We start from the raw sequence: 23,337 nt of genomic DNA, 5'->3' as shown, positions 1-23,337 counted from the left end.
CTGGATATGGTTACTGAGCCACTGCCACTGATCTTTGAGGAAGCCAAGTAACTATGAGAATTACCACAGTACTAGATACAAACAAATGTCCCATCTTCCATGATCTAGCACAGTGATGGAAAACTGTTTAGTGTCCAAGTGCCCAAACTCCAACCCTTACACCACATGTGAGCCACCCCACCCCCACACCCCTTACCCCAAATGGGGGAGGGAGAAAGGGCTCCCATTGGACTGATGAGCAGAGGGGCAAGTCACGTGAGAAATGTTTTCAGGCTCATTGGAGAGGGAGAAGGGAGCAGCCACATCTGGCATGCTCCAACACACGTGCCATAGGTTTGTCAGCATAAGTCTAGAATGTCAACATCTGATAAAATTCCAGGGTGGATCACTAAGTAGATAGATTTTTAGCACTTAAAAATGGAAAAGGACATTAATTACTAGGAAACAGTATGGATGGATTCACCAAGAACTGGTCCTGTCATGATAATTTCATTCCTTTTTGATAGAAGTATTACTCTAATAAATGGGGTGAATGACAGTATAGTATACTTGAATTTCAATGCAGCATTTAAATAAAGTCTTTCATAATAATCATAGACTAGATTTAGCCCAGATACATAATTAGATTAATTTGAAACAGATTGATGACTAGGTACCCAAAGTATTTATTCATGGTTTAATGTCAACATGAAAGATGGTCTCCATACTACATAGAGTATCCCAAGGCTTTGATCTGGGCCTAGTGCTCTTCAGTATTTTTTATTTAAATTTATTAATTTGTTTGTTTGTTTATTCATTTATTGCTCTTTAATTAATTTATTTAATCAAATTAGAACATTATTCCTTGATTACAAGAATCACATTATTTCCCTTCCTCCCCTACACCCACTCTTCCCGCAGCCATAGTGCAATTTCATTCAGTGTTAAATGTGACCTTGATTAGAACCTATTTCCATGTTGTTGCTGTTTTCATTAGTATGTTCCTTTAGAGTCTACATCCCCAGCCATATCCCATCAACCCATGTATTCAAGCAGTTCTTTTTCTTCCATGTTTCTACTCCCACAGTTTTTCCTCTGAATGTAGATAATGTTTTTTTCTTGAAGATACCTCCCAGTTGTTCAGGATCATTGCATTTCCACTAATGGAGAAGGCCATTACATTTGATTGTACCACAGTGTATCAGTCCTCGATTTTTTCATTCTTTTGATTTCATTTTATAGTTTTCTGCTGCCTTGTAAAGTCACTTGATTCTAGTTGTTGTATTCTGGTTTTTAAAGACTGGATTTCATCCCTGGCTTTTTGGTCATCCTTCTCCATCTTGTCTGATTTTCTTTGGAGATCATCTGTCCTCTCCTTTGACTCATCTTTCATCTTCTTTTCCTCATCTTTCATCTCCTTTGCCTCATTTTCAAGCTGGTTTATTTTGGCTTTCAAGACACTATTTTCTTGTTTTAGTTAAAATGCTTCTGTTTCCAGATGATTTACCTTAGTTTTTAAGTTATTTTCCCAGTTGTCTTCAGCTTCTCTTAATTGTGTTTTGAATTGTATTTTGAGTTCTTCTAGAGCCTGTATCCAATTTGCTGGGATTTCTGATTTTTTACTTGGTGTTCTCTCATCCTTCTCTGTTCCATTTGCTCTTTCTTCATGCCTGTATAGAAGCTGTCTATTGTAATTTCTTTATTCCTTTCCTGTTGTTTGCTCATATTTCCCGTCTTTACTTCCTGCAGTTCTCTGAGCTCTAGCTCCTCTCATATTTTTGTGATTTTGGGTTTTTCTTTCCCACCTTCACCCTTGTTTTGTCAGTAAATCTTTCAGTACAGTCTGTGGGATTGGGGTGTTGGAACTTGAGTTTTCCTGCCCTCTGGAGGCTTTGATGGGATTAAGTCCAGCAGTCTGTGGGGGAGGGCTTTGGGAGCTTGAGCTTCCCTGCCCTTGGAATGCTTTGATAGGATTAAGTCCAACTGGGTTGCTGGATGTGCCCTGAGGCCAAAACCTTGGGATCTTCCTTTTCAACAAAGACTCATGACAACATAAGAAAGCTTGGGGAAATAGATGTTACTTGGACCTAACTTTTATCTGAACTTGTCAAAAAAGGGGAAAACATGAGTATATGTACACATGCATGCACACACACACACACATACACAATCAAGCAATCAACAATCCTTCTCCTTCTGGTCTGATTTTCTTTGGAGGTCATCTTTCATCTTCTTTGCCTCATCTTTCATCTCCTTTGCCTCATTTGAAAGCTGATTAATTTTGGCTTTCAAGGCATTATTTTCTGTTTCCAGATGATTTATTTTGCTTTTTAAGCTCTTTTCCCAGTTGTCTTCAGCCTCTCTTACTTGTTTTTTTTTATTTTATTTTGAGTTCTTACAAAGCCTGTGTCCAATTCACTGGAGTTCCCGTTTTTGCTTGGTGTTCCTTGATCCTCTTCTGATTCATTTGTTCTTTGTTCATTGCATGAATGGAAGCTGTCGACTGTAATTTCTTTTTTATTTTTCTGTTGTTTACTCATTCCTCTTTCTTTCCCCCCTATAGTTGCCTGTAGTCTTACTCCTCTCATATTTTGCTGGATCTGTGAGTTTGGGCTTTTCTGTACTGAATGGGCTTCTTTGTTCTGCTGTTTGGTCAGGTAGTCTGGTTTTCCCCAGGTGACAGCAGAAGCTGAGAAGGTCTGGGCTTCCTTCCCTGTTATCAAGGTTGTTTCCTGTAGTTTGTTGTAGCCTTTGCCCCTTGGGGTTCAGTCATTGAGGTTCTCAGATTTGGGGAAGGGGTATTGGATCTTGAGCTTCTCTGCCCTCTGAAGGCTTCTTATCTGACCTTATTCATGAGATTTAACCAGGGCAGAGTTGATCTGCAAAGCTGAATGTGCCCTGAGGCCAAAACTTTCAAAAGGGGGAGGGGGGAAGATGGAGCATTTCTGCTGAGGCTAGGATGCCTGCTCTGAGCTTCTCCTCTAGCTGCCTCTATGCCACCTGTGTTTTAAGCCCTGAGCTTGGCACAGCTTTGCTGTCAAGGTTCTCCCTCCAGACTTGCACTCTTGCCCTCCCAGAGATTCCAGCCATCCCTGGAGTCTCAGTGCTGCTGTTAGGTAGGGAAGGGATCCTAGGATCTTCCTTCTTTCTTCCCCTTAAACCTGCAGGTTCTAGAGTTCAGGCTTTTGGGGGTTTTTACATTTTTATTTGGGTCCAGGAAGAGGGTTCCCTGGGTCTGTTCTGTTGTTAGATTTGGTTTTCAGTCCCCTGGAAGCTCTGTGTTTATGGTCCATGAGGAAGGGTTATGGACGTCACTTTCCGTTGCTGTCATATTGGCCAAAATGATAGGTGAAGGTGGTACTTCAGATTAGTTTTAATTTGCACTTATCTAACTGGGAGTGATTTAGAACCGTTTTTCATGTGCTTATTGACAGTTTTTATTTCATCTCGTGAAAAATGTCTATTCATGTCCCTTGACCACTTGTTGATTGGGAAATGGCTTGATTTTTTTTGTAAATTTGACTTAGTTCCTTATATGTTTGGAAAATTAAACCTTTGTCAAAGAGTTTTGTTATAAAAATGTTCTCCCAGTTTGTTGCTTTCTTTTTAATTTTGGTTGCATTGGTTTTGTTTGTACAAAACCTTTTAAATTTGATATAATCAGTCATTTATTTTATATTTTGTAATGTTTTCTAACTCTTGCTAGGTTTTAAATTCCTTCTTTTCCCACAGATCTGACAAGTAGACTATTCTATGTTCTCCCAATTCATTTAAGATTTCACTCTTTATACTTAAGACATTTACCCATTTTGAATTTTTCTTGGTATTGTAATGATGGGGAGTAGGAAAAAAGAACTGTTGGAGGAAATGTAAGGTTGAGAGCTCTCCAGTGCCTGAGGCAGGAACTACAGTTGGAAACTGGACAAGGACTTCTAGGAAATTCTCCTGAGGAGGAGGACTTTAGTTCAGAGACACAGAAGGGAGTGAAAGGAGGAGCTGTTTCTCTGAGCCATTTTCAAAGACACCTTTGGGGATTTCTGTCACTGACAGAAATCTTAACATCACTGGTTCCTGTCAACAAGCCTAATTTCTCTGAAGACTTTCATTCCATGAACTATTGAGATACTGGACTCAAGTGCTCTCTTCCCCTTTCTACCTCTCTCCCTACCTACAAAAAAAATCTTTTACTTCAGTAATTAGATTATTTAGAAAAGTAGTTTTACAATAGATTTGGGAAGGGAAAGTGGACTTCTAGATGTGGTGAATTCTGTCCACTCAGAGGATGGACCTTTGAAAAAGGATTCGGAAATTAGGGGGACCTACATCTCCCTAACCTTTACCAGTTCTTCCTTTATTCCAATTATAATTAAATTAAAATAAGCAGTCAGATAGTGATTTCAACTTGTTTATTTTCATCAAAGGAATAAGCTCATTGGCAGACTCCATCTTGCTGCCAGTCTTCAATAAGACACAAGGTGGAGGCTTGTGAGTGCCCCAAAGTAGCTCATAGTCAGATTGGGGTCTTCTTGTGGACAGGGAAAGAACATAAATCTTGTAACCATGGAAAAATATTCTAAATCAATTAATTTAAAAAAGAACTGCTATAAATATTTTAGAACATATAGTTTTCAACTAGAAAAAACTAAAATTCATTTGGAAAAACAAAAAACCAAGAATGGTGAAGGAAATAATGGAAAATATGTTAAGAAAGGAGTTCTGGTGGTACCAGATTTCAAACTATAATACAAAGGTGCAATTATCAAAACTACCTGGTACTGGCTAAAAAATAGAAAACCAAAACAATGGAACAAAATAGACACTCAAAAAACTGTCATAAAAGATTATGGTAACCTTGGGGTTGGCAAAGGTAAAGTTCCAAGTTTTGGGATTGAGAGTTCGCTATTTGGTAAACAATGGTTGGGAACACTAGTTGACAGAAACAAGATATAGACTAATATCTTCAACCATTTACCAAGATAAGATCAAAATGGATACCTGACCTAGATTAAGCAAGAGATAGAAAGCATTATGAATTTTAAAATGCTTAATTTCAAATACACTAGACTAAAATGATTTTTGTATAAATAAAACTAATGTATGTTATTTTAGAAGGAAAGCAATAAGTTGGAAGGAAATTTTATAGACAGTTTCTTAGATAGTGGTCTCATGTCTAAAATATATAGAAACAAGAGAGAGAGAACTTTGTACAAAAGATAAGAATATGGACCATTCCTTATTGATAAGTGACCAAAAGATATAAACAGTTTTTGGATAAAGAATTTCAAAGTTATACTTAGCTAAATGAAAAAAATGCTCTAAATCATTAGCATATATTTCAATGTAGTAACAACACTATTGGGCTTATTTCCTAAGATGATAAAAGAAAAAGGAAAAGAATTATATGTTGTAAAGTATTTTTAACAGTTCTTTTTGTAGTGACAAAGAACTAGAAACTAAAGGGAAATCCATCAATTCAGGAATGGCTCAACAAGTTATGTATATGATTTTTTTTTCAAAAAGTTGTTTTATTTTTTTGTTGTTATACCAAGGCTTTCATGTAGTACAGGTTTCCATAATACTCATGTTGTGATAGAAGATTTATATCACATATAACAGAAATCTCATGAAGGAAATACAATGGAAGATGGTAGGCTTTGATCTACACACAAATACCAACAGTTCCATCTTTAGCTGTGGATAGCATTTTCACAATGATTCTCTCATGGTTAGGTTATGTTGGAGATTTCCTGATCATGGTTTAGTCCTTCACAGTCTAAGAACTTTTAAAGTAATTGTAGGAAAAGATAATTTTCAATACCTTGGGCCAGGAAAGCAGATCTTCTGGAGAAGATGCTGTAAGGATGCTTGCAGAAATCAAACACTACAACATGAGATTCAGAGTGAACTTTTGGATATAATGAACTAAACTGAGGAGGGCTGAGACTTCCATTTATCCTGATTGTAAAAACATGATAAAGAGGAATGCCCCTTAAATGGCTCTTTTTCAATGCCCTATCAATCATTTTTCTTTCTTTCCTCTTTCTTTTATTCCTAAAATTGTAGTAACTACCTCCATGAAATGTACAATATCTTGATCTTTTGCTTTTCCAAATGAATTTTATTTTTTCTAGTTCAAAACTATATGTTCTAAAATATTTATAGCAGTTCTTTTTTAATTAATTAATTGAGAATATTTTTCCATGGTTACAAGATTGCATATGTGGAATGATTCATTGGGGAGGCTGACATGTTCATCTCCTGGAGAACCAAGAGTAGAAAGACTTAACAGGTTGATTTCCCAAAGAATCAGAAGGGGAGAAATGTGTAAGGAGTAAATATAAAAGGTTGAACTAGATTATTTAAGAGTATGGTAGCCAGGAATTTAATCAATTCCAAATAACTTTTTAGCAATTTATTTATAAAATATAGAAAGAGTGAAAGTAAGAAAATCAGAGAGAGGATAGGGCAAATCTAACCTAATACACTAAGTATTTTTGCTCTACTCACCCAGGCAGGGCTAATTAGAACTCAGTCAGAGGGGCCTCAGCCTTGAGTAGAGGGCCTGGGGACAAATAAAGCAAGAGCTTCAGTCAAGAAGCCTTTTCTCAAGAGGGGAGGACTCTCCTGAGGCTAGTCCCTTCAAAAAATCCAGGAAAGGAGTTAGCCTTTTTCACTCACCCATGTGGTAGTTCTAAGGGAAACTAGGAGCTGTCCAAGGTCCTCAGCTGGAGTGGTTTTAGCAGAAGCTAGTACATCTCAGAACAAACCAGGGAAAGGAGTCAGCTTTTCTCACTCACACATGTGGTAGAAGCAGTCCTCAGTCAGAGCTCCTACGGGGTCAAATTCAAGGCAAAAGACCTTGTCACAGGAAATTCTTGGCATTTTTAAAGACCATTCTGTTTTGTCACTGCCTGTGACTTCCTTTCAGGGACCAATTACAGCTAAAGCTCTGTTTAGATCTGCCCAGGGGCAGTCAGTGGGTTCTGATTCATCACCCACTATCACACATGCAGATCACAGACCTCCCCACATAAGGGTAAGTGATTATATGATTTTGGTGATTAAATCTAAAAATGGGCAAGGGACAGGAATCCCATCTTCACATGCTAATCCTCCCCTAATGAGGAGACATAGAAGTCCTACGTATGCATTTAATATTTTCTTTCCTTTTGATTTACTTTGTCAGTCCTAAACTACTGAAATTATTCTCTAGTTTTAAAAATTATAATTTTACCCATATTTCTATAGCTTTCATCCCATTATAGCAATAACTGCCAAAGAATTTTTTGTAACTGGAAAATTGAAACAGATCCAAGATTTTGTGATAAGAACACACTATCTGATAAAAACTGCTGGGAAAATTGGAAAAAAGTATGGCAGAAATTAGGTTTGGATCAATATCTTACACCCTATGACAAGATATAGTCAAAATGATTTAAACATAAAGAATGATATTAAAAGTAAATTAGAGAAACATAGAATAGTTTATCTGTCAGATCTATGAAGAAGAGAAGAATTCATGACTAAACAAAAGATATAGAACCTTACAAGATGTAAAATAATTTTTATTATATTTTAAAGTTTTTGTATAAACAAAACCAATGCACATAAGAGTAGAATGGAAACAACAGAGAGAAAAAAATTTTATAACAAAATTTTCTGATGGTCTCATTTCTCAAATATATAAAGAACAAAGTCAAATTTATAAGAAGCCAAGTCATTCCCCAGTTGTTAAATGATCAAAGGATATGAATAGGTGAAGATATAAAAGCTGTCAATAATCATACAAAAATGTTCTGAATCTTTTTTGATTAGGGAAATGCAAATTAAAACAACTCTGAGGTACCACCTCACACCTATCAGACTGGCCAATATGACAATCAAGGAGTTGTGGACTGGTGGAGTTGTGAACAGACACTAACCATTCTGGAGGGCAATTTGGAATTATGACAAGGGCTATAAAAGAGTACATATCTTTTGATCCAATAATACCACTACTAGGTCTATATCCCAGAGAGATTTTCTTTAAGGGAAAGGACCTATTTGTTCAAAAATATTTATAGCTGCTCTTTTTGTGGTGGCAAAGAATTGGAAACTAAAAGGATGTCCCTCAATTGTGAAATGGCTAAACAAATTGTAGTATATGATAGTGATGGAACACTATTGTATAATAAGAAATGGTGAATAGGATGATTTCAGAAAGAGCTGGAGAGACTTACATGAAGTAATGCAGAGTGAAATAAGCAGAATCAGGAGAGCATGTTGCACAGTAACTGTTTTATTGTGAAACAATCAAATGTGATAGACTTTTCTACTAACAGTAATATAGCAATCCCATACAATTTTAAGAACGTATGAAAAAAGAATGCCATCCACCTTTAGAGACAGAACTGTTAGAATAGAAATACAGATGAAAATATGATTTATCACTTGTTTATTTGGATATGTGTTGGGGTTTTAGTTTTATAAGATTATTTGCTTACAAAAATGAATAATCTGGAAATAAGTATTGTGTTTTAAAGTGTATAACTCAAATTGAATTGCTTGTCAGTTCCAGGAGTGGGTAGGGAAGAAGGAAGGAAGATAAAATGGAAAATTTAATATTAAAATTAATATCCAATAATATAACTCCAAGTATTATATTTTATAAGACATTAATAAATCACTTGAAGTAGAAAAATACAAGAACAAAAGTTAAAACCTGAGTAAAAGACACATGAGAAAAATTCTCCTGCCTGGCATTCCCCCCACCTCCACAAACCATGGTCAGGTGGGGAGAAAGCTAGAGGTGGGGCTACATAAGACTTATATCCTCCCCATGTTAGCATATAACATGAGAAAGAACATGGGAAGCTGGGCAAGATAGTTCTTTGGGAGAGGATTCTAATTATGCAATCCCCCCCCACCGTGATTCCATCGTGAAACGAGCATATAGAAATCTCCCAGATTTACATGCCTAGTTTCTACAATGAATCATTTCACATAACCAATTTATATCTCTAAAAATTTTAACTAGAGTTAAAAAAGATTTAACACATACAATATTATACTTTCTAAGGGGGAATTACAATAATTTGGGGATAAAAGGAAATAAAAAAGAAAAAGAACAAAACTAATGATTGCTAGGTGCATTGACAAAAAGCCAATTAAGGGGCAGTCCCCTTTTGCATATGACGGTACATTCAAAATAAATGTATTCAACCTTTATAGTTCAGTTTTACTATATCCCAAAGTTCACTCTGGATCTTTTGGTGCAGTGTGTGATTTCTGCAGGAATTCCATGACTCCTTCTCCAAACAGTTCACTTTCTTGATTCAGGGAGGTAGCAAGTTTCTTATCCTAAAATTACATTCAAACGTGAAAAAAATTTATAAATATAGAATTTTATGACAATAATACAATTTCTCCTGAGGAGGATATTGACACAGATCACCCTGGAATACATGGCTGAGTTATGAGGTATATGAATCCATTGTCAAAAGGAAATCAAAATCATTAAAAAAAAACAAAGACAAAAGTAACTTTTGGATGAAACATAAAATATCAGAGTCTTGTGTGTAAAAATTTTAAGTAAGGAAAAACAAGTCTATAACAGGTCCTTCAATCAGGGACTGATTAAATCAGGACCCACAGACCCATAGTAGCAATTATGCACTTACCCAATCAGCAGCCAGAACTACAGAAAATTGCCCTACTATGAAAGAGAGAGAAAAGGGACTAGATTTTGAAGCAGAAAGGGAAATATCATTCCCTGGTCTGATTGTACCTTTGTTCGCAGGGATAGGGGAGCCAAAATGGCAGCCAAACTGAGGTACTTGGCAGATGTCTGAATCTGGCACGAGGGAATCCTGCATCTGACTTGCAAAAAACTGCTTTTTCAAATCCCTAAATAAGTTCACGTCCCCTCTCTTGGCTCAGAATTTCATCAGTCCCACCAGGATTGGTTGGTCTCCTTGACCTTGTGCTCCTAGGCACTGTGGAGTAGCTCTTTTGTGATCCCTTCTTCTTGAATCAGAGACAATCATTTATCAAAGTCCCATCATTAACAATCCATAGTAGATTTCCAAGTCTAAATCTTTTGGGTGGGCATTGACATCAGGGCTAATGGACATTTTAAACTTATCATAGTACAAAATCAAAAAATAATTCATCCTGGTAACATATGCTTCAAGTACAAAAAATGAAGGAAAAAAGAATACTCAAAAACTCTATTGCACATATAAGGAAAACAATAATAAAAATTTAAAAATATATATGTATATATACATATAGTTCACAATCAATGACACACTATTTTAGTCAAGGGGAGGCACAATACAAAGGTTTCTCACCCAAAAATGGATCCATTTCCTTTTTAACTTAACCATGATCCATAGTGTGAGTGTACATAATTTTTTTACCAAGTACAGCATTTTAAAACAGTAGTACAGCAGCTAATGCACATGCAAAGAAGTACCAAAATTCCCCAAATCACAAGAGCACATCAACTTCTCTAAAGGTTACTAATACAGATTTTGTTCAACTAATTTATAGACCTTTATAATAGTATTTTCTCCAGTCCAGACATAGGACAGTACAACATAATATATGTAGCTAATTGCCAAAACACAGTAACAGAAAGTGACATAGTGTAATAGAACATTATAGATTAAATTAATATAATAAACTTAAAAATTAAATCTTAAAACAAATAATCAGCAAATATAATAAGCATGATAGGATACAGTCACTGATAACTATAGAAGATGCTCACTTTACATGTGAGCAATGGATCCTTTTCTCCAGTTTTGATAGCTGTTGGAGAGGTTAAGAGGACTTGGAATGGACCTTCCCAGGCAGGCTGAGTTGCCCCAGTGTGCTGGAAGTTGTCATCTGGGTGCAAGTCACGGAGTGAGAAGTCTATAGGTCCTGCTTGTACAGCAGTTTCAGATTCATGAAATTCTCGCAATTTGATCTATAAATCCTGTATATATGAAGCAATAGAAATGTCTCCCCCTAGTAATGATGTGTATGAGGGAGAGAAAGGTTTAGTCTGCATAAGGAGATGTTCAAAAATCATCTTAACTGGTGAGAAGTATAGATCTCCCCTGGACCTGCTTCAAAGATAAAAGAGGGCCAGGGGGAGAATTTCAGGCCATTTTAAGTGAATCTCCATACACAATTTTCCAATTATACTTTTAAGATCTCTATTCATTCTCTCAACCTGGCCTGAGCTCTGGGGATGGTATGGTACATGGAATTTGGGAGTTATCCCCAAACAAGAATATATCTGAGACAAAACTGAATAGGTGAAATGAGTTACCTTGTCTGAATCAAGTCATGCTGGCAGACCAAAGCGAGGAATAATTTCTTTTAAGAGCACCTTGGCAACAAAAGCCACTGTTGCTCAAGAAGTAGGAAATGTTTCAGGCCATCTGGTCAGCTGATCTACTATGACCAGGCAAAATCTATACTGTCCAGCTTTTGGCATAGTGATAAAATCAATTTGAAGATGTTCAAAAGGTATTTAAGCCAGAGGACACCCACCAAAAACTTTGCCATGATAGGAGTTCTGATTAAATGGTTGGCAGGTAGGTCAGACTGTACATACTTTAGAGGCTTTGGTAGTTATGTCAGGAACTGTCCATACTCTTTTAACAGAATCCACAATGCCCTGGCTACCAAAGTGACCATTTTTGTGAATGGATTGGTATATTTGGTGATACAAACTTCTAGGGAGTAGGGGTTTTCCTTCAGATGATACCCATATTCCATTTATCAATTATACTTTAAAATTATGCTTCCCTTTTTCACTTCCTGTTCATTATAAGAAAGGGACAGATTTCATCACTAGTTGCCAATGTTAAAATTAACTCAGGTCCTTCTTAGACTGCTAGCTTTGCAGTGATATTTGACTGTTCATTCCTTCTAGAGATAGAGTCAGTGCCATCTGTATGGGCAGAACAATGAACTACAGCTAGAGCTTCAGGAAGCTGAAGGGGGGCAGAAAGAACCTCATTAATTATTTCTATATTTGCTATACATTTTCCAGCTGATGTTAAAAATTCCCTTTGAAGCCATAGCCTGTCATATTCCAAATGCATATCTAGAGTCTGTATAAATAGTTTCCTTCTTACCTTTGGCAATTATACAGGGATGTTTTAGAGTTATCAGTTCTGCATTTGGAGCACTTACATTTGAGGGCAGTGAAGCTAACCACAAAGTAGCAAATTCTGTGACTATAGCAGCTCCAGTGTAACATATGCCACCCCTCATGAAACGAGAACCATCAGTGAATTAGACTGTCTGGATTGTCTAAAGGAGTGTCTAAGGGATTATTTTGAGGTTTTTCAGCTATGGACACTAAAGATTCATAGCTGTGCAAAGGGTCTCCTGAAACTGGTAAATCTGTGAGCAAGGCTGTGGGATTTAGAACTGTACAGCATTTTAGGGTAATATTTTTTTTTCATTGCCCAACAAGGTTACCTTGTACCCTGAAAGTCTCTGATCAGAAAATGCCTATGTTCTATGTTTTAGCAACAATGCTTCAACTTCATGTGGGCACACTATGGTTAAAGGGTATCCCAGGACTAAATAAGCAGGTTTAATTACTAATAAAGCTGTTGCAGCTATGTCTTTAAGACATGGTGTTCCTGAAGCTACTGGGTCGAACTGGGCTGAATAATAAGCAACTGGATGTTGAACAGGTCCTAAAGTTTGAGTTAGAACACCTGAAGCTACCCCTCTCTATTCATGTACATACAAAGTAAATGGCCTGTTATAATCTGGGATGCCTAGAGCAGGGGTAGACAGGATAGCCAATTTTAAGTTAGAAAGATCTGACAGGTGTTCTGCCTTAATTTAAGTGTTTCAGGGACTGAATTTTTTGTCAGTGAGTGCTATAGGGAGTTTAGTGATTCCCCATAGCAAGGGATCCACTGCCTACAAAACCCTGTTGCTCCAAGAATTGCCCTCAACTATTTCTTAGTGGAGGGTGCACTCAATTTCTGAATATCTTCAATGATCTTAGAGGAAATGGAGCAGGAACCAGCAGTTAAACCCTAAATATTTCACTTTGGGGAGACACCACTGAACCTTTGCCTTTGAGACCTTGTGGCATCCCTTATGCAGCTCTAAAAGGAGATGTTTGCTATCTTCCTGGCATACTGTGGCATGTGGTAAGGCCAAGAGCAAATCATCTACAAAGTATATCAAACAGCTCTCCTTAAACTTAATATTTGCTAAATCTTTTGTTAAAATCTGTGAGAACAATGTGGAACTGTCCATGTACCCTTGGAGCAAACAACACCAGATACATTGTGACTCTTTCCAAGTGAAGCCAAATATGTTCCTGAAATTCTCATGAATAGGGATTGAGGAGAAAACTGAACACAAATCCACCACAGTGAAATATTTTGCTGATCTGGGAATAGAGGAGATAATAGTAACTGTGTTTGGAACCACAGGATGTGTGTTTATGACATTATTATTTACAGCCCTTAAATCCTGGACAAATTTATAGACATTCATCCTGCAGGGCCTAATTTTGGCTTTTTTTTATCAGGTAGAATGGGTGTATTTGCATGGAATTGCTGTTCCTTGATCAATTAATGAATCTATCATTGGAGTAATTCAGTGTGAAAGCTTCAAGATCCTATGTAATCCTGACTAGGGCTCCATGATGTTTGAATGATTTCTTTCTGACTGTATGCAGTGTTTTCTCCTGGACCTGGAAGCTCTTGAACTAGGCTATAACATTTCTGGTAATGGTCATTTGGGAACTTATTGTGGATTCTTTTCATTTTGATTTTACCCTCTTGTTCAAGAAAATCAGGGGAGTTTTCTTCTATAATTTCTTGTAATATGATGCCAAAGCTTTTTTTCCCTTTATTGTTTCTTGTTTCTCATGAAGTCATTAGCTTCTGTTTACCCAATTCAAATTTTTTAAGACTGAATTTCTTTCATGACTTGATTTGATTGTGCTTTTCCATTTTGTCCATTCTACTTTTCATGGCATTCTTTCCTTCCATTCATGGATTTTTTGCCTCTTTTTCCAATTAACCAATTTTGCTTTTAAAGCTGTTTTCTTTTTATATTGCTTTAATTTCTTTTTCCTGTTTTCTTTGACCTGTCTTATTTGATTTTTGAATTCTTTTTTTAGTTCTGCCAATAGACCAGTTTCCATTTTTCTTTGAAGTTTTGCATGTGGTAGCTTGGATTTTACTGTCCCCTATTGATTGTGCTTGTCTCCATAGAAATTTTCTAGAGTTAGTTGTTGTTGGTGGGTTTTTTTTTGTTTTTGTTTTTGTTTTTGCTGTTTGCTCATTTTTTCATGTGGTTTTTTTTTTTGCCTGTGAAGTAGGATTTCTGAAAGCTGCTGATTCTGTCTTCTCTGATGATAGCAGAACTTGGCACTGTAAGCTATTTTGTTGTGGAGCTAAGCTTTGACCACAGGGTGGGCTTGAAAGGACCCAGAACTATGAATTTTGGGGCCTCATTGAAGGCTGATTCCAGGGTCTGGGACTTCAAGAGGTTGGCCTAGGACCATGATGGCAAACTTAAGACACATGTGCCATAAAGGGCACATAGAGCCCTCTTGTTGAGCACATCTGCTGTCACTTGCCAGAGTTCATCACTAAAAAACCAGAGGGACTCAGGCTGGAGCTGTTCCTCTTCCCCTCTCCATGAACCAGAGGACAACCCTCAGTTTCCCTGACCACCTGCCCAGTAGCCCAATGGGAGTGCTTCTGCCATCCCCTATCTGGGGAAAGGTGCTAGGGGTAGGGTAATGGGGGGCTGACATGCTGTGTGATAGTGGGATACAGACAGCAAACTGTTGATTCTGTGGTGATTCCTGTGGTGGGGTTGTAGAGGAGCTAGGTTTGAGGGGAGCATAACTAACTTGAGTGGCACATAGCTGAAAGGGAGCAGATCATTGGGACCATTCTCCTCTCCCTCTACACACACTCCTATCATCACCCACCCCTCTGCCCAACAGTCCAGTGGGAGTGCTTCCTCCTTCCCCTGCCTGGGGTAAGGGTGGGCTGGGGGCAAGGGGTGGGGCAGGAACAATACTCAGTCTCTACAGGGGTGAGGGGTGGCCCTGTGCTCTGTTTCTAAAACATTCACTATCACTGGCCTAGGGTGTGCTGTATTGTTGGTGTAGCCAGGGTATCAGGATCCTGAAGTTCAGCTATACCCAGGTTCAGAACCTGGCTGAATTGGGGGGAGGGGGGAGCCATCTGCCAGTACTTTTTTGTATGGAGACATCCTTCTGGTTTCTCTCTGCCTAACTTTAAAGATGTATTCAATGGGAAAACCCCAAAAGTTTTGAGCTTTGACTCCTGTCACTTTGAGGTGCTTTTTAAAGATTGGTTTGGAAGGATTGCCAGAGCAATTTCAGTTTTCACTGCTACTAAGCCAACATCTGCCTCTCCCTTGCCAGAGACACTATTGACATGTTAACTAGAGTGTTTTGAAATATCTTCCTTAACTCCCAGGATCTCTAAAGATTAGACGGATGCCCTGGTTCACCTTGTTTCATAGGTAGGTATCAGCAATGGGTTGAGTGTTGAACTTGAAATGAGAAAGACAAGAGTTGAAATCCTGCCTGAGACAATGGAATGACCCTATGAAGTCATTTAACTTCAGCCTCATTTCCTCATCTATAAAAGAAGATTGGATTCAGTGGTCTCCAAAGTCCTTTCTAGCTCTAAATCTATAATCCTGTGATAATCCATATAGTTCACATCTCCCTATTTCATGCAATATCAAGAGGGAGAGAACCAAAATATATCATGGAGATATATATAAATATAGCCATTTGAGAAATTTATACCCTTAAAGCTTTTCCTAAAACTAATTAGATGGGGTCATCTTAGAAATAAACTTTATTTATTTATTTGTCCTCATTAATATTATTGAATTTGAATTTTTGATTTTTGAATTGAAATTTTTATTCTGATGTTGTTGCATTAAATTTTGGATTAGATCATTTTCCTTTTAGGATAGTAATGAAGACAATGAAGATGTTTCACTGTTTGATGCCAGTGATGAAGGGTAAGAAAGGAAAACAATTCAGCATAGGAGGTATCCAGACAATTCAGAAGCAGACCTTGTCAAAGCAAGGCAAGTCAGGCCTCCTCTGAACCCTGAGTCAGGTCACCCTGCTGCACCAGAAGCAAGTTCCACTACAAGAAGCTTGGGACAGAAGTGGAGTCCAACATTAGCATAATGGTAAAGGTCTGGAAGAAAGCTGGGAAAATGAGCAAAGAACATGACCACAGGAAGTTATTATGGTCATAAGGAAGATCAAAGCACAAACTCAGAAGAGAACAACAGTGTCAAAATGATTACTTAAGAATTTTCAAGGAAAATGGGAAGGCCCAAAAAAAAAAACTCCTGTAGAGAAATATTTATTTATTAATTAAGAGTTCATTAGGGAATAAGGTAAATTAGAAAAATTTATTGATAGATACATGAGAAGAATGAGTGAGTTTGATTTCTTTAAATCTGAATGGAATCTCAGAGATGATTAATAAGAGAATTTTCCTAAGGAGTTTTGGGAAAAGACTGTTGGACCAATGGCTCTCTTTTGGGCTCACCTGGTTCAAGGAAGGTGGTCCAAAGAGCAGCTCTGCAAGTTTGGACGATCTTGGTGAATTCACAGCCTAAAAACACATCTTATCAGGACAGAGAAGTGAAGGAGATTGTTGGGTGCAGTACCTGTGCTGACCCCAATAGGTGGCAGCAAATTCTGACCTCTTTGAGTGGAGAAGACAGTGAAATTTCTGACCAGCTGGAAATCAGATCTGAGCAGCAGGGAATATTTTAGATTAGGATAGATAGATAAGGATTTGGAGGTTTTAGATAAATAGGAAGAGAGGATAGCTTTGACTTTGTTGAAGAAGAAGTAGGTTGTGGACCAGATTGGTTGGGTAATTATAGTTAAGATTTATTAGCATAGGGACCTATATAACATAAGAAATACCTTTCTACCTTTTTTCCTTTTACTGTATCTTCCTTAAAATTTTATTCTTACAATAAATATATTTTTATGTAACTGGCCAGAATTCTCCTAGACTGCTTTGAGAAGCCATCTTTCTCAACAGAAAGAACAACAGCCTTTCCACTCAGGACACAAGTATTCCCAGACCCTACTTCATAAGGTTGGGTTAAGACCATTCCCCAATTTAAACAATGAAGTAACTTCAATCAGGAATGTGAGAACTCTTCCCCATTAGGATAATGAAGGAACTTAGATCAGGAATGTGAGAACTCTACTTAGATCAGGAATGTGAGACCTCTACTCCACCCTTACTTAAGTCTGCCCTAGGGGAAGATAAAGTTGTAAACTCTTTGCTGAACAATGAAAAGTACTTAAACCCATACTTATAGTAAGACAGAAAATTCTTAGGCTGTGCCTATTTTTAGGACTAATACAAAAAGGTGCTAAGTACCTATAAAGGTCAGGCAACTTGTGAACTTACAAGGAGCTAAGAGATGAAAACTTACTCATAGCTTTCCTGGTGTGAATTACTCAAAAATTTACAGCTTCTTAGGTGTGAACTAAGAATGGTCTGTCCTTTGAAAACCGACTACTGTGATTGGTAGATGTGAGAACTTAGGGGAGGAAACATAGGAGAAAATTCCCTTTAAAAGGAGAAGAGAAACTGAGAACAGGGACAGTCTGTTGGAGACAGTCTGTTAGGACAGTCTCTTGAGGACAGTCAGAAGAATCTCTCTCTGGAGAAGGATGGCTGGCTGAACTGGTGTCTATATTTCTTGCTTGGACAGATCTTGTTGTGAGTGATTAAGGACTGACTAATCTCTCTTGGAACTGGTCCTGTCATGATAATTTCATTCCTTTTTCATAGGATTATTACACTAATAAATGGGGTGAATGACAATATAGTATACTTGAATTTCAATGGAGCATTTAAATAAAGTCTTTCATAATAATCATATAGACTAGATTTAGCCCAGATACATAATTAGATTAATTTGAAACAGATTGATGACTAGGTACCCAAAGTATTTATTCATGGTTTAATGTCAACATGAAAGATGGTCTCCATACTACATAGAGTATCCCAAGGCTTTGATCTGGGCCTAGTGCTCTTCAGTATTTTTTATTTAAATTTAATAATTTGTTTGTTTGTTTATTCATTTATTGCTCTTTAATTAATTTATTTAATCAAATTAGAACATTATTCCTTGATTACAAGAATCACATTATTTCCCTTCCTCCCCTACACCCACTCTTCCCGCAGCCATAGTGCAATTTCATTCAGTGTTAAATGTGACCTTGATTAGAACCTATTTCCATGTTGTTGCTGTTTTCATTAGTATGTTCCTTTAGAGTCTACATCCCCAGCCATATCCCATCAACCCATGTATTCAAGCAGTTCTTTTTCTTCCATGTTTCTACTCCCACAGTTTTTCCTCTGAATGTAGATAATGTTTTTTTCTTGAAGATCCCTCCCAATTGTTCAGGATCATTGCATTTCCACTAATGGAGAAGGCCATTACATTTGATTGTACCACAGTGTATCAGTCCTCGATTTTTTCATTCTTTTGAATTCATTTTATAGTTTTCTGCTGCCTTGTAAAGTCACTTGATTCTAGTTGTTGTATTCTGGTTTTTAAAGACTGGATTTCATCCCTGGCTTTTTGGTCATCCTTCTCCATCTTGTCTGATTTTCTTTGGAGATCATCTTTCCTCTCCTTTGACTCATCTTTCATCTTCTTTTCCTCATCTTTCATCTCCTTTGCCTCATTTTCAAGCTGGTTTATTTTGGCTTTCAAGACACTATTTTCTTGTTTTAGTTCAAATCCTTCTGTTTCCAGATGATTTGTCTTAGTTTTTAAGTTATTTTCCCAGTTGTATTCAGCTTCTCTTAATTGTGTTTTGAATTGTATTTTGAGTTCTTCTAGAGCCTGTATCCAATTTGCTGGGGTTTCTGATTTTTTGCTTGGTGTTCTCTCATCCTTCTCTGTTCCATTTGCTCTTTGTTCATGCCTGTATAGAAGCTGTCTATTGTAATTTCTTTATTCCTTTCCTGTTGTTTGCTCACATTTCCTGTCTTTACTTCCTGCAGTTGCCTGAGCTCTAGCTCCTCTCATTTTTTTGTGGTTTTGGGTTTTTCATTCCTACTTTCACCCTTAGAGTTTTGTCAGTAAATCATTCAGTACAGTCTGTGGGATTGGGGTGTTGGAACTTGAGTTTTCCTGCCCTCTGGAGGCTTTGATGGGATTAAGTCCAGCAGTCTGTGGGGGAGGGCTTTGGGAGCTTGAGCTTCCCTGCCCTTGGAATGCTTTGATGGGATTAAGTCCAACTGGGTTGCTGGATGTGCCCTGAGGCCAAAACCTTGGGACATTCCTTTTCAACAAAGACTCATTACAACATAAGAAAGCTTGGGGAAATAGATGTTACTTGGACCTAACTTTTATCTGAACTTGTCAAAAAAGGGGAAAACATGAGTATATGTACACATGCATGCACACACACATATACATAATCAAGCAATCAACAATCCTCCTTCTGGTCTGATTTTCCTTGGAGGTCGTCTTTCATCTTCTTTGCCTCATCTTTCATCTCCTTTGCCTCATTTTCAAGCTGATTAATTTTGGCTTTCAAGGCATTATTTTCTGTTTCCAGATGATTTATTTTGCTTTTTAAGCTCTTTTCCCAGTTGTCTTCAGCCTCTCTTACTTGTTTTTTTTTTTTATTTTATTTTGAGTTCTTACAAAGCCTGTGTCCAATTCACTGGAGTTCCCGTTTTTGCTTGGTGTTCCTTGATCCTCTTCTGATTCATTTGTTCTTTGTTCATTGCATGAATGGAAGCTGTCGACTGTAATTTCTTTTTTATTTTTCTGTTGTTTACTCATTCCTCCTTCTTTCCCCCCTATAGTTGCCTGTAGTCTTACTCCTCTCATATTTTGCTGGATCTGTGAGTTTGGGCTTTTCTGTACTGAATGGGCTTCTTTGTTCTGATGTTTGGTCAGGTAGTCTGGTTTTCCCCAGGTGACAGCAGAAGCTGAGAAGGTCTGGGCTTCCTTCCCTGTTATCAAGGTTGTTTCCTGTAATTTGTTGTAGCCTTTGCCCCTTGGAGTTCAGTCATTGAGGTTCTCAGATTTGGGGAAGGGGTATTGGATCTTGAGCTTCTCTGCCCTCTGAAGGCTTCTTATCTGACCTTATTCATGAGATTTAACCAGGGCAGAGTTGATCTGCAAAGCTGAATGTGCCCTGAGGCCAAAACTTTCAAAAGGGGGAGGGGGGAAGATGGAGCATTTCTGCTAAGGCTAGGATGCCTGTTCTGAGCTTCTCTTCCAGCTGCCTCTATGCCACCTGTGTTTTAAGCCCTGAGCTTGGCACAGCTTTGCTGTCAAGGTTCTCCCTCCAGACTTGCGCTCTTGCCTGCTCAGAGATTCCAGCCATCCCTGGAGTCTCAGTGCTGTTAGGTAGGGAAGGGATCCTGGGACTTTCCTTCTTTCTTCCCTTTAAACCTTCAGGTTCTAGAGTTCAGGCTTTTGGGGGTGTGTACATTTTAGTTGGGTCCAGGAAGAGGGTTCCCTGGGTCTGTTCTGTTGTTAGATTTGGTTTTCAGTCCCCTGGAAGCTCTGTGTTTATGATCGATGAGGAAGGGTTATGGACGTCTGAATTTTTGCTACCTCTAAGCTGCCATCTTGACTCTGCCTCTCCTTGGCACTCTTTTAAAGCCCTTTACACATAGCTCCAAATTGCCCTCCAGGATAGTTGGACCAATCACCACTCCACAAGTAATGTATTAGTGACCCAATTTTTTGACACCTCCTCCAATATTTATCACTTTCCTTTGCTGTCATATTGGCCAAAATGATAGGTGAAGGTGGTACTTCAGATTTGTTTTAATTTGCACTTATCTAATTGGGAGTGATTTAGAACCGTTTTTCATGTGCTTATTGACAGTTTTTATTTCATCTCGTGAAAACTGTCTATTCATGTCCCTTGACCACTTGTTGATTGGGAAATGGCTTGATTTTTTTGTAAATTTGACTTAGTTCCTTATATGTTTGGAAAATTAAACCTTTGTCAAAGAGTTTTGTTATAAAAATGTTCTCTCAGTTTGTTGCTTTCTTTCTAATTTTGGTTGCATTTGGTTTTGTTTGTACAAAACCTTTTAAATTTGATATAATCAGTCATTTATTTTATATTTTGTAATGTTCTCTAACTCTTGCTAGGTTTTAAATTCTTTCTTTTCCCACAGATCTGACAAGTAGACTATTCTATGTTCTCCCAATTCATTTAAGATTTCACTCTTTATACTTAAGTCATTTACCCATTTTGAATTTTTCTTGGTATTGTAATGATAGGGAGTAGGAAAAAAGAACTGTTGGAGGAAATGTAAGGTTGAGAGCTCTCCAGTGCCTGAGGCAGGAACTACAGTTGGAAACTGGACAAGGACTTCTAGGAAATTCTCCTGAGGAGGAGGACTTTAGTTCAGAGACACAGAAGGGAGTGAAAGGAGGAGCTGTTTCTCTGAGCCATTTTCAAAGACACCTTTGGGGATTTCTGTCACTGACAGAAATCTTAACATCACTGGTTCCTGTCAACAAGCCTAATTTCTCTGAAGACTTTCATTCCATGAACTATTGAGATACTGGACTCAAGTGCTCTCTTCCCCTTTCTGCCTCTCTCCCTACCTACAAAAAAAAATCTTTTACTTCAGTAATTAGATTACTTAAAAAAGTAGTTTTACAATAGATTTGGGAAGGGAAAGTGGACTTCTAGATGTGGTGAATTCTGTCCACTCAGAGGATGGACCTTTGAAAAAGGATTCGGAAATTAGGGGGACCTACATCTCCCTAACCTTTACCAGTTCTTCCTTTATTCCAATTATAATTAAATTAAAATAAGCAGTCAGATAGTGATTTCAACTTGTTTTTTTTTTCATCAAAGGAATAAGCTCATTGGCAGACTCCATCTTGCTGCCAGTCTTCAATAAGACACAAGGTGGAGGCTTGTGAGTGCCCCAAAGTAGCTCATAGTCAGATTGGGGTCTTCTTGTGGACAGGGAAAGAAGATAAATCTTGTAACCATGGAAAAATATTCTAAATTAATTAATTAAAAAAAGAACTGCTATAAATATTTTAGAACATATAGTTTTCAGCTAGAAAAAAATAAAATTCATTTGGAAAAACAAAAAACCAAGAATGGTGAAGGAAATAATGGAAAATATGTTAAGAAAGGAGTTCTGGTGGTACCAGATTTCAAACTATAATACAAAGGTGCAATTATCAAAACTACCTGGTACTGGCTAAGAAATAGAAAACCAAAACAATGGAACAAAATAGACACTCAAAAAACTGTCATAAAAGATTATGGTAACCTTGGGGTTGGCAAAGGTAAAGTTCCAAGTTTGGGGATTGAGAGTTCGCTATTTGGTAAACAATGGTTGGGAACACTAGTTGACAGAAACAAGATATAGACTAATATCTTCAACCATTTACCAAGATAAGATCAAAATGGATACCTGACCTAAGTTAAGCAAGAGATAGAAAGCATTATGAATTTTAAAATGGTTAATTTCAAATACACTAGACTAAAATGATTTTTGTATAAATAAAACTAATGTATGTTATTTTAGAAGGAAAGCAATAAGTTGGAAGGAAATTTTATAGACAGTTTCTTAGATAGTGGTCTCATGTCTAAAATATATAGAAACAAGAGAGAGAGAACTTTGTAAAAAAGATAAGAATATGGACTATTCCTTATTGATAAGTGACCAAAAGATATGAACAGTTTTTGGATAAAGAATTTCAAAGTTATACTTAGCTAAATGAAAAAAATGCTCTAAATCATTAGCATATATTTCAATGTAGTAACAACACTATTGGGCTTATTTCCTAAGATGATAAAAGAAAAAGGAAAAGAATTATATGTTGTAAAGTATTTATAACAGTTCTTTTTGTAGTGACAAAGAACTAGAAACTAAAGGGAAATCCATCAATTCAGAAATGGCTCAACAAGTTATGTATATGATTTTTTTCAAAAAGTTGTTTTATTTTTTTTTGTTATACCGAGGCTTTCATGTAGTACAGGTTTCCATAATACTCATGTTGTGATAGAAGATTTATATCACATATAACAGAAATCTCATGAAGGAAATACAATGGAAGAAAGTAGGCTTTCATCTACACACAAATACCAACAGTTCCATCTTTAGTTGTGAATAGCATTTTCATAATGATTCTCTCATGTTTAGGTTATGTTGGAGATTTGCTGATAATGGTTTAGCCCTTCACAGTCTAAGAACTTTTAAAGTAATCGTAGGAAAAGATAATTTTCAATACCTTGGGCCAGGAAAACAGATCTTCTGGAGAAGATGCTGTAAGGAT

The 23,337-nt window shown here is 37.3% G+C and overlaps 2 gene segments (V, D, J or C); both read left to right on the top strand.

Moving 5' to 3' along the window:
- LOC103105694 (immunoglobulin alpha-2 heavy chain-like) overlaps positions 1 to 23,337 on the top strand; it is a 311,264-nt gene that overhangs the window by 17,914 nt on the left and 270,013 nt on the right.
- LOC103103780 (immunoglobulin heavy constant gamma 1-like) overlaps positions 1 to 23,337 on the top strand; it is a 349,593-nt gene that overhangs the window by 133,026 nt on the left and 193,230 nt on the right.

Source organism: Monodelphis domestica, chromosome 1, assembly GCF_027887165.1.
Source record: "Monodelphis domestica isolate mMonDom1 chromosome 1, mMonDom1.pri, whole genome shotgun sequence".
Classification (NCBI taxonomy): Eukaryota; Metazoa; Chordata; class Mammalia; order Didelphimorphia; family Didelphidae; genus Monodelphis; species Monodelphis domestica.
The sequence above is the reverse complement of the archived record's forward strand: the minus strand, read 5'-3'. Positions and strand labels throughout refer to the sequence as shown.